Source organism: Nicotiana tabacum, chromosome 13, assembly GCF_000715075.1.
Source record: "Nicotiana tabacum cultivar K326 chromosome 13, ASM71507v2, whole genome shotgun sequence".
Taxonomy (NCBI): Eukaryota; Viridiplantae; Streptophyta; class Magnoliopsida; order Solanales; family Solanaceae; genus Nicotiana; species Nicotiana tabacum.
The window spans coordinates 125,681,198-125,699,817 of NC_134092.1; positions in this window are offsets into that span (position 1 = coordinate 125,681,198).

Here is an 18,620-nt window from a genome sequence, read left to right on the forward strand (position 1 = left end):
AGTCTGCTCGATTTCCAAGCGATGACTCGGGCGGATGTCCAAAACCGGTACGAGTCAAAAATAAGGATCGAAGATGATCAGGTTGGCTTTCCATCATCGACCAAAGGACGGGAGAAGAACGGAGAAAAAATAAAAGATGATATTGACACGGATAGACGGACTTCGAAACACCGATTTTTGCCCTACAAGGGGAAAAAAGGTCGTGGCATGAACTTATGGACATCAGATAGGTTCATCGCTGATAGAAGGATCGATCGTGGCCAGAACAACAGATCGCTGCAGGATAGAGAAATCTCGGGGTCGCGAGATCCTTCTTACCCAAAGTTATCAGAATATAACTTCAATGTTAGTGTCGTAGAGTTGGTGTCGGCCATGAGGAATATCAAGGAGGCACGATTCCCAAGACATATGAAATCTGATCCTAGTTAGAGGGATCCCAATTTATGATGTGAATACCATGGCACTAATGGCTACTGGACTGGGGACTGCCGACACCTCCAGGAAGAAGTAGCGACGCTGTTAAAGAGTGGTCACCTCAGAGAATTCTTGAGTGATCGAGCTAAAAATAACTATGGTTGGAACAGGGGCGATGCGGAAACCTCAAAAGCAGGAGAAAAACCTCCACGCTAAATAATCAACATGATCTTCGGAGGGAATGAAATTAACGGGGTCACCTTTTCGGCAGCGAAGAAGAAAAAAGTGTGGATAACTCATAGTAAGAGGCTTCGGGAAGACGATATCACATTCACGGATGAAGATGCAGACGGATTACTACTGTCGCACAATGACGCACTGGTAATTTCTTTAAATGTGTCAGATTTTAAAATTAAACGTGTTTTAGTGGATCCAGGAAGTTCACCTAATATCATACAATGGAGAGTATTGGAGCAAGCTAAACTCACAGGAATCATTATCCCGACAACGAAACTTCTCGCCGGATTCAACCTCGCAAGCATGACTACCCGGGGAGAAATTTTGCTGCTCACGAACGCTGAGGGAGTAATGAAGAGATCACTCTTCGAAGTGGTAGATGGAGACATGCGGCAACCACTCGGGTGCAGATTCTTTGGTGCTAAAATTAGTTCGGGCAGGATATTTCTGGCCCCGTATGGAACAAGATGCCAATGAGTTCGTACGCAAAATGTGATAAGTGCCAACGATATACACCACTAGTACATCAACTGGCAGAGCCCCTACATTCGGTTCTGTCCCCGTGGGCATTCATGAAATGAGGGATGGACATCGTCGGACCACTGCCGCCGGCTTCTGGAAAGGTAAGGTTTCTTTTAGTTTTGACTGACTATTTTTCTAAATGGGTGGAAGCATGTCCTTATCAGAAGATCGGAGAACGCAAAGTGGTCGACTTTCTGTGAAAAAAATATAATTTGCAGGTTTGGAAAACAAAAGAGATTGCATGCGACAATGGGCTGCAGTTTATCGGCACAAAAGTTAGAAAGTTCCTTGAAGACTTGAAGATAAAGAGGATTGCCTCTTCAGCTTATCATTCGAGCGCAAATGGTCAAGCAGAATCAACAAACAAAGTGATTATTCAAAACTTCAAGAAAAGGTTGGAAGCAGCAAAAGGCAACTGGCCCAAAGAATTACTTGAGGTTCTATGGGCCTACCGAACAATGACCAAGTCAAGCATGGGAGAGACCCCTTTTTCCCTTGTATACGGTGCAGAAACTTTGATATCAGTGGAAGTGGTGTTGATACCCAATTTTTCCCTCATATTTTTTAAAATACATATATACTTTTGAAATAGCATTTTTTGCATCATTATTTAGTTTATAAACCTATACACGCATTTTCTATAATTTTTCATAATTTTTTGAGCTTTAAATTAATTTTCTTGTATTTAAATTATATGTAAATATCTAGTAATTATCCTTTTAAATTATTTTGTAATGACTTAGTTACCTAAAATAATTATTTTGCACCTATAATATATGTTTCAAATATTTTATTTTATTCCATATAATTATATTAGCATTTTTAAGCTCTTTATTTAATTTTGCAATAATGGCCTATATTCATATACAAATGCTCCTTATTTATACTATTTGTGTCAAAAATAGTATTTTATATTTTTCTAATGTTAAAACATTATTCATAATCATTTTAGTGCATAAAAAATATTTCACTCATTTACTAATTATTTTTATAAATTATTTTTGCTAAATTACATGTGTTTAAAAGGCTGGGCCAATTTCTAAGTGATTTTTCAGACTAAATTAGCCTAATACCTTAGCCCAATAACCCCAAACCAAATCAAACAACCTTTCTAACCCAACCCGGTCGTGACCCGTCTAATTAACCCGACCCAATCCCTCTTTAAATTATGGCCGTTGATCTCTAAGATCAACGGCCCACAACTACCTACCCTTTTATTTGCCCAACCCCCAAACCCTAATCTCCATTTCCCTCTCACCCGCCTGGAACCCTCCCCCTTCTCTGAAGAACCCTAAATCACTGCCACTCCCTAAATCCCTCTCCCAATCCCTCTCCTAGTGGGATTCTCCTCTCATTTACTTGCCATATCTGTGCTTTTACGCTACTAGTTGTTCCTCTATGGTATCGCTTGGTACTTGCCTAAACATAGCAAGTACTAGCTCACCGATTCTGCCCATTCAATTTCAATCATTTGAATCTGGGCCATATCTCGTCTACATATGTTCAATACTATATTGTGTGAGTCCGATTTCATTTGGATTTCTACTGATTTACACTTTTCCTAGAAAACTAGGGTTTACCGGATTTATCTCTTAAATCGATTTCAGATTTATTTGCATGTTTTCTTTCCTTATTTGTTGTTTAATTTACTCGGTTTCCTTATATGTTTGTTCGATTTTTGACTGCTATATAAACCCCCTCATTTTCCCTTCTGGGGGGGAGGGGGGGGGACTTAAAAAAAAGAATCGATTCTTACTAAAATTTGGGGTTTTTGCTACTCTCTTGCTTGGTATTCTGTACTGGTCGTGGCTGAAAGCCAAGGCCATTAGCATTTTGTTACCTGTTCTTGGTGCGAGCATTGCCCTGAGTTCATCGAAGCTCTTGGGAACTTTGACGCATCGAGGTTTCTGGGTTCTTGTGGATCTTTTGTTCTTTATTGTTGTCCGTTAACTGGTAAGCTACTTGACTCTTGCAATTTCATCCCTATGTGCCTTTGATTTGCATGTGTCCTCGCCTCTGAAATTCCTAGCTTAATATGTTTTTCTAAATTACTTTTGTGCACGATTTTGTTAATTCTACTTTGTTCTAAGACTTTTAGCATCTAACTTCTTCCTAATGCTACTAGTTCTGAGTATGCCTAAGTCCAACCTGGATAATCTGATCCTCTAAGTGTATGGGTGTCTGGATGTTCCCTAATACATGCTTACTTGCTTTCTCCTTAATCTCTATAGTGAATTCTTCATAATTGTGTTAGAAGTTCCTGTGGTAATTGTGACATGTTTGCCTGCTCTTTTGTCCCTTTTGTCACTCAACATGATCCCCCTACCCCATTAGTGATTGACTAAGATCTTGACAGTTATCTCAACTTGATCTCTCTACCATGTTTGAACTATTTTGCTTTATGACATAACTTAGATCTTCTCTAGTAGATTAGTCTATTATATCAATCCCAGAATACCTACATGTGTTTGCTATCACACACTGTCCTGAATCTCTGCAATGTCTGTCTTGTATGTACAATGTGTTGCAATTTGTAATAAATCCATTTTCTATCGACTATGATCTTGCTTCTATGCTAATATGTTTCCAGTCTATCTTTTATTCATTTGATACCCTGTCTCTTCCAGTGTTTTTCACAATGTCTAAATACTTATTAGCATGACCCTAAGATGCATGCTTAGCTTAATTCGAACCTCTTAGGTCTCAATTGGTTTAATGTCATGAATGATAATCTATGTATATCTTGCAAACTTGTTTCTTCCCCAATTTCATTCAATATGAGGCTATCTATCTGGTGCTTTGCTGTCCTGCTGAACCTACTGGCCTATTTGATTAATTACTCTATATGCTCAATTTGGTTATGTCTACTTTAGGATATGAATGTATCTCCTAACTTCTGTCCATTTTCCTCATTGGCAACTTATGCTATTCTGAACTCTTCATTCTTAGCCGACTGACAGCCAAGGCTACCTAGGTTCTATTATTGTCCTCCCTAGTGTGAGCACTGCTGGGGGTCTAATTGAGATCCTTGTGAACTCTGACACACTAGGACTTGGTCCTTAGTCACTCCTTCAATCTCAAACTGTTCCTATTCACTCTACTTTCCCCTGTTATGTGTTGTGTACTTGAATTGGCTGATTTAAATGGTGCAACACTTGGTGCCATGGTTGAGTAAACTGGTTCTGGACTCCTCTATCGATCCCTGAGTCGTGTATTGAATGTGGCTCTTTGTTGAAGGCCTGGGTATGCTGTGTAAGAGCTATTGAAGGCCCAGGCAATGTTGGATATTTAATAGGCATGTTGTGGGCCTCTTATCGTTGTTATGTAACACTATTACATTTACTCATTATTGGGCATGTAATAATCTTTGTATAAATAATTGGGGTTGTTAGTAAAAGGGAATGGGGTAGATTTTAATATTTACATGCGATGGGTAGATAACATGCCTATAGGACTTAATAATGTGTTTGTTATATGTGTCGTTTACTCTCTATGTACACTATAGAAATCATGCCATTAAGAGAAGCACACACTCACACTACTTCTCTACTAGCAAAGCATGAGCTCTAATGCTTCAATTATCCTTGTTGCTACATGTTATTAGAAAACATGCCCATAGGAAATAAATATCGTTGAACTTTCCTTCAATTTGCATTGCTGCAGCATATATACTAGCAATCATGCCTATAGGATTTGGATCACATCATTTGCTACTGTATCACACTGTTCAGTAGAAACCGCACCTATAGGACTAAGTATAACAATAAAATAAGTTCCAACCGTCAACTGTTAAAGATCCTGCCTATAGGGTATAATTACTCGTTCTATATTAATGATGGACCTCTAAAAACTATTTACTGCTTGTTTATGCCACTGTCATCAAGCATAAGTAATTCCGGGCTCCTCCTAATGGTCTTTATTACTCCTTACTGCGTAAGTCACCTAAATACAACAGGGTTAATAATTGAAAACGTGTAATCTCAATAATCAGCGTGTATAATCCTGTCTATGAGCAGTGCCTGGCCTCTGAAACTGCTTGTGTACTTTGATGCCTTGTCATATAGAAATCATGTTTATAGGGCTTAAGGTTCTTAATTCGGAATTGCCTAACGTGAAAACGTGTCTTACGTGCATTTGTTGCTTAAGTGTGGAGGCAAACTTGAGCCCCAAACTCGAGCCCTTAATTGTCCATACTTGAAATCCAATTTGTTTTTGTATGTCGCCTAGTTTTGACATTTCTGAGCAACCTAAGTAAGGTCTAGAACCACCCAAATAGAGGTCCAATACCTCATAGGCCATAGGTATGGGACGGGAAGTGCACGCATAGTGTACGATTTAGAATTGAATTAGAGCGCTTTTAGGTAAATAACTTTAACATAGTAATTGGGTAGCAGGAGATGATAGTTTGTGCCCACTGAATAATATGAGTAACTCCCTATCTTAAGGGAGTTGCAAAGTATTATTTATGTTGCACGAGGTGATCCTTTAGGCTAAAACACTTATGACCCCCCCCCCTCCCCCCGCCTTCTCTTTATATGTTGTTATAAGATCTAAATAGTTGTATCCCTATATTCGCACTAAGATCTGTATTAATCATGTTGTAATAAAGTTCTTTGACTTCTGAATTCCCTTTGTTTATTTGATCACCTAGCTTAATCGTAATTCACATAATCTTAAGTTCGGCCGGGACCCACAGTTGTGGACCTCGAGGAGTGCCTAACACCTTTTCTTTGAGGTAACTTGAGCCCTTACCCGATCTTTAGCTGCGTTGACTAGTCAAACAGAGTTATCTACATAATAGGTACCCTAACGCACCTTAAAATCGTTAGGTGGCTACTCTTCTCCTTTAGCACTCTATCTCCCATTCTAAAAGGAGTTGTCACGTGTTGAAGCCCGCTTTCGCGAGAAAAAGGGGCGCGACAACATGGCGACTCTGCTGGGGATTTACTCTTAGGCTCTTACCATAATGAACTTGGCTTATGTGGATTAGTTTTCTTTGTTATAAAACGCACATTCCTTTTCCATCTTTATTTGTTAGATTTTCTATTACATGCACATCCCTTTCCCGTTCACCTTATACATACCATTTGAATTCCTTTATGAACGTTATGGGCATAGCAAGTCATATCGCCTTCACCATGATGAACTTGCTGTTACTTCTTTGGGTTGGATACACCGCCGAATTATTGTTCCCATTATCTGTTTCTTGGGGTTGCTGATATTTCTAATGAAAAGGGGAAGATCCACACTTGCTTAGCCATGGCCGCTAGGACTCTAATGGAAGGAATTGTGGGACAAACTTACACTATCATCCCCATGATCTTGGCCGAAATGTACCGAGCTCTAGATCGATGCAAGCAGGGGTATGGGCACTTCGAGGGTTGTAATTTGTTGCTGTAGGTTTGGTTATAAGAACATTTCTAGAGAGGTGAATATCGTCAGGAGCTTCTGCGATGACCATTGAATGACTACATAGCCTACCATCATCCAAAAAGAATGACATTTATCCCAGATAGGTTCGCGCAACCTGGAAGTGCTGTGAGTTGGGTGCGTTTCTTCAGCAATTTGACTGACGAAAAGGTACATTGGATGTTCGAATGGTTCCCTAGCAGCGAGTTCATCATCAGGTAAAGAGAAACCACTCATTTAGTGTTGATCGAGTTAAGAGGAATCTATCCTTATGCTCCTATAAGGGTAATGAGGCAAGCGGGAAGAAAGCAGGTTATACCTCAGTTTTCCAACATGGTCCAGTACAAAGCAGACTTTAAAGGGAACATTATTCCGTTCAAGTTCGAGGCACAACATATGTGGAATCAAAAGGTCTTTGTAGAGAGACATTATCGAGCCAGACAGGTACCATGCCAGCCATGTATACTTCTACCCATCATGGTTGGAAGATGATATTGCGGGAGATGTCAAGCCAGGGATTAATCTGAAAAATAAGGTTATAGATGACATTGCTGAAGCACAAGTCAAGTATAGGATGTTGCGCAAGAGGGTTTTCGAGTCTGAAGATAGGCATTTGGAACAACACAAAGTAGATATGGAAGAAATCAATGAATGGAAAGAAATTGCTACTAAATCAACAGAAAGATTGGAATATTTGGAGCAAGGGTTAATGGAACTTGATGGGAAGATGAGGAAGAGGCTCTCGGATTGTCAGAATACGGAAGGCAATGAGGGAGGGCATCTAGCAAGGGCTTACCTACTATTGGACATGCGCGACCTAGGGAACTTGATTGATGGATCCAAGAAGGCCAAGCATGGAGAAGGTCCCTCTATAGCCAAGTAGATTAAGAAACTGATGTTTTTTACTACTTTTTAGCTTAGTTTTAGATTTTGATTGTAATAAGGCAAATGCCATTAGTAATTTTTCTTATTATTGTCGTTTTAGTAAGGATCTGATTCATTTTCGCATTAATGAAATGACATAATTATTGGCATCAATTTTCTCCAAGTCTATGTGTCGCTTAGGACTATCTCAGGCACGGCGAGGTCCCCCAAATTAGGACGCGAGTCTGTTACATGATTTTGCAAAGCATGTTCAATATTGCAAGCATCCTTTCAATATCCCTTACTGACTTGGTTACCTTTTGTTTTTCTTTCTTTTGACTATTCCCATTCCCCAAGGTTGGTTCGTACATACTAGCATCGTCAGCATATCACACCAGATCCAGAGGTCCTCCAACTCCTACTCCACCAAGTGATCCTAAAGGCAAAAGCAAATGGAAAGGAAAAATGGATGATTTAAGCAGTATCAGAAAGGACAATGCAGAGAACGTTGAAACTTCGGACGGTCAGAATACTCCAGCACAGAATGAATTGGTCCTACGTCTGGAACAGAAAATATTGGAGCTACAAGGGAAACTTGAGCAGGTCCGGAACTTAGCAAACCTTTACCTTACCCTAAACATCCCTGACATTAACCAACAAAACACAAACGCCCAAAACCCGGCAACTCCCCAAAACACACAAAATCAAAATCCGCAAAATCATCATGCACCACATCAATACACCACGCCTCCTCAGAACTACAACCCTCCACCGATACCTACTCCTCAACAACACCATCACCACCCAACTCAATACCCACAAACAACCACATACTATACCCCTCAGAATGTACCATAACCTACTCATGACCCACAAAACTCAACCAATGACCACTATTACACCCAGATTCCCGGAGTCCACCAAAGCAATCCTATATATGCGGAAACTTTACCCTACACCCTACAACAGACCCTATACATACCTGAATCCGCCGAGTAGGACCTGCTCATCAAGAACATGGCGGAAGAACTCAAGAAACTTACTGGCAAGGTTCATAGTGTCGAAAGGGGCAAATGCATTGAGGGATTGAATTATGAAGATTATTGTATTCAACCAGATTTAGAACTATCATAAGGTTACAAACCTCCTAAGTTCGAAATGTTCGACGGGACTGGTAATCCGAAGGTGCACTTGAGAACGTATTGTGACAAGCTTGTGGGAGTTGACAAGGATAAAAGAATCCACATGAAGTTGTTAATGAGGAGCCTCACCGGAGACGCCCTATCTTGGTACATCAGTCAGAACCCAAAGAAATGGGTTAATTGGGTAAGCATGGCATCAGATTTCATGGATCGGTTCAGGTTTAACAACTCACCAGACGTTTTCTACATTCAGAATCTCAAGAAGAAGCCAACGGAAACTTTCCACGAGTATGCTACTCGGTGGAGGTCTGAAGCTCCAAAAGTAAGGCCAGTACTGGTAGAAGAACAAATGAATAAGTTCTTCTTCAGAGCTCAGGATCCGCAATACTACGAAAGACTGATGGTTATTGAAAACCATAAATTTTCTGACATCATAAAATTGGGAGAAAGAATAGAAGAAGGGATCAAAAGTGGACTGGTGACAAATGTTGAAGCACTCCAAGCCACAAATAAAGCCTTACAGTCGGGAAGTATCTCCAAGAAGAAAGAAGTAGGTGTGGTGATGGTAGCCCGAGGTCCAAAGTCTCCTCTTACATACCAAATACCCCCACCCACATATCAGCCTTCACCTCCCAGATACCAACAACCTGCCTCCACTTACCATACTTACAACACCCAATCAACATACTACCACTCACCACCAGCCCGCCAAAACTACCAAAACCCTAGACCAAATTTCGACCGCAGACCACCCAGACAATACACCCCAATTGCTGAACCCATAGACCAACTGTATGAGAGACTGAAGGTTGTCAGTTATGTCACTCCCATTCCCATTGTTGCTATGGAAAACTCCTCCTAGTGGATTAATCCAAATAACACATGTGCCTATCACTCAGGCATGAAAGGTCATACTATTTATGAGTGTCGTACTTTGAAAGATAAGATTCAGACATTAATTGACACCAAAGTCATACAGGCAAATGAGGCTGCACCTAATGTCCGTAATAATCCTCTCCCGGATCATAGGGGTGAAGGGGTAAACGTGATAGAGACCGATGAAGAATGGGACTTAGAGGTGGTCAATTGGACTTATTCGAGAGGTGGATAACCCTGAAACATCTCCAGTCACTCTCACATCTATCGTGGTACAAACTCAGGCACTGATCGAAGTTGAGGTAGCCGCACCAACTCCATTTGAGGTTGAGGTAACAACACCTTTCACCGTGATGGTGGCACCCACACCGTCTTTTAAGTCTGTGATATACCTTGGGATTATGTTGCTGAAGCAAGAAGAAAAGGAAAGGCAAAAATGGAAGAAACAGGTGCGGTGCAAGGCATGACTAGAACTGGTAGGGTTTATACACCCAAGCATTTGGGAGGAACAAGCAAAGAAGCTGCCTCTAAGCCGCCTATCATTGAGACTAGCCCAGATGATCTTTGGAGAAAGGTGCAGGCGAGAGAGTATTCTGTGGTTGATCATCTGAACAAAACCCCTGCTCAAATATCCATTTTATCACTGCTGCAAAACTCCGAGGCACATAGGAATGCCCTGATGAAGGTGTTGAATGAAGCTTATGTACCAAATAATATCACTAGTGGAGAGATGGCCAATATGGTAGGGCAAGTGTTAGAAAGCCACAAGATCACTTTTCATGAAGACGAGCTGCCACCGGAAGGACTAAGTCACAACAGGGCACTACATATCACCGTGCAGTTTGAGGACAAATGCATTGCCAGTGTCCTCAAACTGCCATGATGTGGGGAGACCAACCTCAGCCTATAGATAGGCCCGACCTGGGTCGATGTTGATTTTCAAGTATTGGATATATCTCCTACATACAATCTGTTTTTGGGGCGACCGTGGATATATGCCGCTGAGGCCGTGGCTTCTACACTACATCAAGCCGTAAAGTTTGAGTGGAACCATCAGGAAGTGATCATCCATGGGGACGGAAGTAATCCCATTTACACCAATCAAATTGTTCTGGTCGTCGAGAATAGAAGGAAGTTGGGTGGGGAAACATACCATCACGTCGAGCACGTCAACGCAATTGAAAAAGACAAATGGTGGAGTAGTAAGATAGAAGGCATATTGGCATGGACAGGGTATGAACCTGGCAAGAGTCTCGGTAAGAATCTCCAAGGGATCACCAAACTGATACAGCTAAAGCGTCACGGCACAACTTTTGGGATTGGGTATGAATACACCTGGCACGAGTATCAGAATTGGTCGCCACTGTGGCGTGGTCCTTATTACCCTCTAGATCATCCAGTACCATATTTGAGCCAGTCGTTTCATCAAGCTGACATGATGTGGGGGTCTGAAGAAGATGAATCTCTAGTTGGCATAAGGAAGCTATTTCTAGATGACAAAGACATGGACTGCAGTGTGATGGTTGAGGAGAAGGAGGAGGAGGAAGACCTTATTATTCAGACAATAGAGAAGGGAGTTGTTCTCAAGAATTGGACTGTTGCGCCATCAAGGGCTCCTCCCAATGGTCTTCATTACTCCTTACTGCGTAAGTCACCTAGACACAACAGGGTTAATAACTGGAAACCTGTAATCTCAATAATCAGCATGTATAATCCTGTCTATGAGCAGTACCTGGCCTCTGAAACCGCTTGTGTGCTTTGATGCCTTGTCACATAGAAATCATGTCTATAGGGCTTAAGGTTCTTAATTCGGAATTTCCTAACGTGAAAACTTGTCTTGCGTGCATTTGTTGCTTAAGTGTGGAGGCAAACTTGAGCCCTTAATTGTCCATACTTGAAGTCCAATGTGATTTGTATGTCGCATAGTTTTGACATTTCTGAGCAGTCTAAGTAAGGTCTAGAACCACCCAAATAGAGGTCCAACACCTCCTGAGCCATAGGTATGGGATGGGTAGTGCACGCATAGGGTACGCCTTAGAATTGAATTAGAGCGCTTTTAGGTAAATAACTTTAACATAGTAATCGGGTAGCAGGAGATGATAGTCTGTGCCCACTAAATAATATGAGTAACTCCCTATCTTAAGGGAGTTGCGAAGTATTATTTATATTACATGGGGTGATCCTTTAGGCTAAAACACTTAGGACCCCCCCTCTCTGTATATGTTGTTATTAGATCTAAATAGTTGTATCCCTATATTCGCACTAAGATCTGTATTAATCATGTTGTAATAAAGTTCTTTGACTTTTGAATTCCCTTTGCTTATTTGATCACCTAGCTTAATCGTAATCCACATAATCTTAAGTTCGACCGGGACCCACAGTTGTGGACCTCGAGGAGTGCCTAACACCTTCTCTTTGAGGTAACTTGAGCCCTTAACAGATCTTTGGTGGCGTTGACTACTCAAACAGAGTTATCTGCATAATAGGTGCCCTAACGCACCTTAAAAATTGTTAGGTGGCGACTCTTCTTCTTTAGCCTCTATCTCACATTCTAAAAGGAGTTGTCATGTGTCGAAGCCCGCTTTCGCGAGAAAAATAGGGCGCGACAAGTGGGGGAACCAACCTTAAGGTATTTCGAGGCGAGCGAAGGGTAGAATAATGAAGCAATATTAATCAACTTGGAGCTTCTCGAGGAATGCAGGGACTTGGCGCATGTCAGAATGGCGGCCCAAAAGCAGAGAATGGAGCATTATTATAATCAAAGAGCCAACCTCCAATATTTCAAAGTAGGAGACTTGGTCTTGAGGAAGGTAACTCAAATACCCGGGAATTCAACGCGGGCAAGTTAGGCCTAACATAAGAAGGCCCTTACCGGGTTTCAGTTATCACTGGGAAAGGATCATACGAGTTGGAAAACCAAAACGGAGACAAGTTTCCCAGCAACTGGAACGTGGCTCACCTCAAAAAATATTACTGCTAACGAAAAAAAGTCAAACAGAAAGTATGTGCTGCACTCTTTTTCCCTTCGTTTAGGTTTTGTCCCAATTGGGTTTTTCTAGAAAGGTTTTTAACGAGGCAGCGACAGAAAGCATACTACAAAGACAGCAACGGTAAGACCTTTGATAACAAGGCAAACAAACAAGTTTCCACTCGGGGACGATTAGATAATATTTGCTTCGATAAAAAATTCCCATCAGGAAGTTAAGTTTACTACCAAACAAGGTTTGCGCGATCGTTCCCGAGCACAAACCACTAGAGGACTGTTAGGTATTCTTTCGCTCGATAGCACAGGTTTCTAATGGGAAACAAGATATGTTGTCGAGTGAAGGATTACCTAGCAATTCATTGGTTGGATTTTCGAAGACACAAGACTTCCAGTGTTCCAATTCGCATTCTTCGCATTCGAACACTGGGGGAAATGATATGAGGATATGGCAACACTGAATGTCACATCAGCCGGGGAACAAAAATCCAGGGACTGCGTAGGCAGCCTCGTAGAAACAAGTTGTACAAGATAAGCCACAAGTCATGGCAATTTATTTTTTGCGTAGCAAAATGCTTATGTGCTTTTGAAAATAGAAGGAATTAAATGAAATGAAATCCTTTTGTTTTTATATTGTTTCTTGTCTGAGCGATGATTAATTTTACCATTTGAAAGTTAAACAAGTACTTCACATGTTTGTTCCGTAATGAACATGAGACGTCCTCTTCAAGAGCACCGTAAACATAAGAGGTTCCTCTCTTATAAAAACCCTCACGTTAAAAGGTTGGTTCCGGAAGAATCAATGCCTAGAATCCATAATTCCATCGGGAAAAAAATACACCCGAAGCTGCATACGAAAAAGACGCAAAAATCAAACTTTCACAAATACTTATTGAAACCCTCATGTAAAAGGGATAATTCTCGGAACCAAAATGCTTTGAAGAAAAAGCATCCGAGATTACACATAATAAAGCGTGAATAGAACAACATGCACAGAATACTTAAGCAAGTACGAAAGTTAAAGACTTGCATGAATATTCAAAACGAAAGTAAGACTCAAACAATACTTGAAAAAAAAATATGTTTTTATTTACAAAGGCGCGTCAGAGTGATAAAGGTACAAAATAGAAAAAGAAAGAAAAATCTAAGCTGCAACGTCTCCGGAATCAGGAGGAAGAGGAGTATTCGCATCCCCGGGAGTTGGTTTCACCGATGGCTCAACATTTTCCCCATCTTGGTCTTCGGCATCATCACCTTCCGATCCCTTTTCAGTTTTTGGAAACTCGGAATCAAAATCAAAAGAACCCAAAGCATCAGACTGCACCGGGAGTCCATTTTGTGCAGCCAACTCAAGCTTCCGGTCCTTAGCAATTTCGGCATCAATGTCAATGATACCAATCTTGGCCTCTTCCAAGGTTTTTCTCCTCATGCTATACATGGAATAATTTTTTTCAACAATGATGGAAGCCGCTCGGTGCTTGAGTTCTTCTTTGAATTGAGAAATTTTGACCGAAAGGTTTTCCCGATCGGACCTAGCAGATTTGAGACTGACATCGAGCTCACAGACATTTGAAATATAGAGCCTATTATTCTCGATAGTTTTCCTGTACTTCTCCTCCAACTGGGCATGTTTCGCTACCACAGCAGCAAGCTCTTCACTTTTGGAGTTTAAGGTTGTCTCTAAGTTAATCGTTCTTTCAGCGGAGGCAGCCTCACGATCATTTGTAGCAAGAACGACGTTTTGGACTTCTGCCAATTTAGCCTTGGCTTCATCAAATCTAAAACTCAGCGGCCTAATTTCTTGGCTAAGGGCCACCATTTATTGCTCGCTCTGCTGCAAACGGGCCTCCAAAACAAAGGCCTTGATATCCTTGGTCTCCAGTTCCGAGAGACGAAGAACAATCTGGTCCCGTTCCATCAAAAGCTGATCCCATTCAGAAGTAAGTTCTTCCTTCTCACGAATCAGCCTTTGGAGGCCCTCAGAAGCAAGAAAGTTGGCCTACAAAACAGGAAAAAGTAAAACATAGAGTAGATTTGTTCAAAAGTAGAAGAAATAACAAAAGAAGAAGAAAGGAACGTACCGCTGTGGCGTTATGCATAGCATTGTTCAAAAAAACACTCTCCCAAGGGTGTCTGAATCTTCTCCCAGTCTTTTTTTGAAGCCAAAGGCTTCATATAGTTAGCAAGATCCACCATCCTCGAAAGCAAGTTGCATCCGGTGGAGACCGAAAGGGTAACACTCCTCCTCCTTTGTGGATCTTCAGAAGAGGCAGCATAATTTTACCCCATATTGACATGAACTGGGGACTAGGGAGGAGGGTTACCTTCTTCATAGTCAGGTGCGACCGATAGAGATGATGTAGCAACCGCTGTTTAAAGAGTGGACGAAGACAAAAATGATGTGGCAGTTGCTGGTGATGGTGAAGGTGGAGATGAAATTGATGGAGTTGAAGAGTGTGAAGCAGCTGCATCAAATGCAGTGCTGGTTGTTTGATTCTCGCCAACCAAAGACGGCATGAACCCGGTACTCTGCCTTGCAGTACCGAGCACAACAATTCGGGCCCGAGAATAAGAGTTGTCATTATCGACCAAATCAAATTCTCCCCCAAAGTGTCGAGACATCATCCTCGTTTGGTGTGAATGTCTCAACAAGTTGAGCATCCTGTTGAGATGATGAGGATCATCGCCTTCTGTATAAAGAAGCTCCCTCATCATTAGCTTCTTCTTCATCATCGATCATCACAATGTCTATGACCGGCCCGGAAGGAGGACCAGTCATCATCGCCACCAAAGATGACTCGGGGGCATCAACTTTTGCCCTCTTATTCTTTTCCCCGACCGTAGAGGAATGTCTTCCTTTTGGTTGCTTTTTCTCTGGCCGGGGACTTCTTAAGGAACGTTTTATGCCCGAAGCAGGCCCGGAGATGCATGTTCGAGTAAGTGCCTCCTGCAGCAGCCTCGCCGCATTAGCAGGGTCAGCCAAAATATCCTCCTCGAGGACATCAACTAAGTCTGCAGGTAGACCTAAATTCATGAGCAAGTCAGAAGTGTTCAACCAAGTTCTTCATATACAAAAAGTGGAAGCGAGGTAAATTAAAGTTACCATGATTTTTGGCCTTCCACCCATATTTAATGGACAGTTCTTTCCACTAACGGGTTTTGGGTGTTGTGATATCCAAGATCTTCTGAACCCACCGGTCCAAGACTTCTATCACCAGTGGGATCCATCGGGTCGCTATAATAAATGAAGGTTGAAGGATCAATACAAGCATGGAATAATATTTAGTAAGAAAGGATGTATTAAATAGAACTTACGAGAGCGGTTCTAAGCAACCAAAAATGATGAAGCCGTTATTGGAATAATGTCACTACTGACAACTGCAACGAACTATTCCATCCACCCACGGTCGTTGTCTTCATCCATGCTAGACAGAAAATCATGGTGGCTATGCTTGCAAAGGTTTATCATTCCCCCGCGGAAGATTTTGGGGGAATAAAGATTCATCATATGAGCTAGGGTTAGCTCCTCTCCAGTTTCTAGGCACCAACGCCGAAGGCAGGCGACCATCCTCCACACTGAAGGACTTACCTGTGCCAAACACACCTAGTAGCGAAGGAAAAATTCCGCAATCAAGGAATCCAGCTCTCCGCTCAAAGAAATGCACCCAAAGTAAAGGGGTACGTGAAAAGATATGTAAACCCTTCACTAGGAAGAGTCACTCACTCTGATAGTGTAATGACCCGGCCAGTCGTTTTGAGTATTATAATCCCATTCCACCATTTACTACTCAATTTATGCTTTACAGTTATTTTATGACTTACCGGGTTAGTTGGTTCGGGTCTGGGAGGATTATAGGGTGAAATGAGATACTTAGTCTCATAATTGGAAACTTAAGTTGGAAAAGTTAACCGGATGTTGACTTATGTGTAAATGACCTCGTAATTGAATTCTGATGATTCCAATAGCTTCGTATGGTGATTTTGAACTTAGGAGTGCGTCCGAAAAATTATTTGGAGGTCCGTAGAGGAATTAGGCTTGAAATGGCGAAAGTTGAATTTTTGGAAAGTTTGACCGGGGGGTTGACTTTTTGATATTGGGGTCGAAATCCGATTCTGGAAATTTGGGTCCGTTATGTCTTGTGTGCAAAATTTGAGGTCAATCGGACGTGATTTGATAGGTTCCAGCATCGTTTGTAGAAATTCGAAGTTTCAGAGTTCATTAGGCTTGAATCTATGTGTGATTCGTGTTTTTATTGTTGTTTGATGTGATTTGAGGCCTTGAGCAGGTTCGTTTATGCATTGGGAATGGTTGGTATGATTGGACGGGGTCGCGGGGGCCTCGGGTTTGATTCAGGGTGGTTCCGAACTAAGTTTGGGTGTTTTGATGCTGCTGGTTGCTGGTTCTGGTATTGTTCTTCGCGTTCGCAAGGAGACTCTCGCGTTCGCGAAGAAGAATTTTGTTGTAGGGACTTTGTTCTTTGCGTTCGCGAAGAAGGAATTTTTGTTGTTCGTCGTATGACTTTGGAGGCTCATATCTCGCAATCTATAAGGAATTTGGATATGATCCAAAAATGAAAGTTGTAGCCCTTTGTGTCTAGTTTTCAGAAAGATAAACCATTTGTCATTTGGAGTTGTGTACAAAAGGTTATGGTAGATAAACTACATGCTATCTGGGAAGAGTTTGAAAATCGTTGTTGGAGGATTTGTTCATCGCGAACGTGAGGGGAGGGTCGCAAACGCGAAGAACAAACCCCTGGGCAGCAGAATAAAGTCCAAATTCATCTCATTCTTCCATTTTTGAATTAAGGAAGCTCGGGTGAGGCGATTGTTCGAGAGTTTTTTAAGGAAAATATTGGGGTAAGAATTTCTAACATGATTTTGGTTAAATTACATGAATCTATTGTTGTTGTTATCACTAAATTAGTGAATTGAGTTGAAAATTTTAGAAAACTCTCTTGGTTTAATTTGAAGATTTGAGGGTCGAGTTGAGGTCGGATTTTGGAAAAATTGGTATGGTTAGACTCGTGGTTGAATGGGCTTTTCGGATTTTGTAACTTTTGTCGGGTTCCGAGACGTGGGCCCTACTGGAGATTTTTATGTGCTTAATTACAAATTTTATTGGAAAATTTGTATTTTCTTATGGAATTAATTTCAGTAATTTTTATTGACTGAATCGAATTATTTGTGACTAGATGCGAGGATTTCGGAGACCAATTCTCGAGGCAAAGGAATAACATAGTGAGAAATTATACATGTTGAGGTAAGTAACACTTCTAAAATTGGTTCTGAGGGTATGAATCCCCGAATTGGTGTTATATAAATTGTTTAGAGGTGACACACACGATAGTTGACGAGCGTGTGGACGTGCACCATATAAATTAACTTGAATAAATCCTGTGAAGTTGCAAAGTTAAAGAATCATGTTATTATCTGAACATGCCACACATGTTAGAGGAATTGAGTTGAGATCGTAATAAAGATCATGTTTAGGCTATGTGCTGATATTTTAGGACCTATAAGGTTGTGTTGCTGTTGAATTAATTATTTTAAAATATACATTTCATACTCAGTCATGCTCATCCATTGTGAGGATATTTATTGAATCGGGGATGCCCGCCTGCAGCAGGCCATATCAGCTTTATATATAATTATTATTATTTTAGGATCGGGCTGCACGCCGCAATATGCCTTATAGGCTTTATTACTATATGGATCAGGGTTGACCACCTGCAGCAGGCCTTATAGGCATTATTATTAATATGGGATCGGACTGCACGCCGTAGTAGGCCATATCGGATTTATATAGCGCTTGGGCTGAAGGAGCCGCTCCAGAGTCTGCACACACCCCCAGTGAGCGCGGTTGATTTATAGCGCTTAGGCTGAAGGAGCCGCTCCAGAGTCTGCACACACCCCCAGTGAGCACGGTTGATTTATAGCGCTTGGGCTGAAGGAGCCCCTCCAGAGTCTGCACACACTCCCAGTGAGCGCGGTTGATTTATATTGAGGGGTGGATCTTCCCTGGGCATGGATCTTGCCCGAAGCATTTATATTTAGGGGTGGATTTTTCCTAAACATGAATCTTGTCTGAATCATTGATATTTGGGGATGGATCTTCCCCTGGGCTGGATTGGCCTTATACAGTACTGAGTGACTGACTGTCAGTTGATGGATAA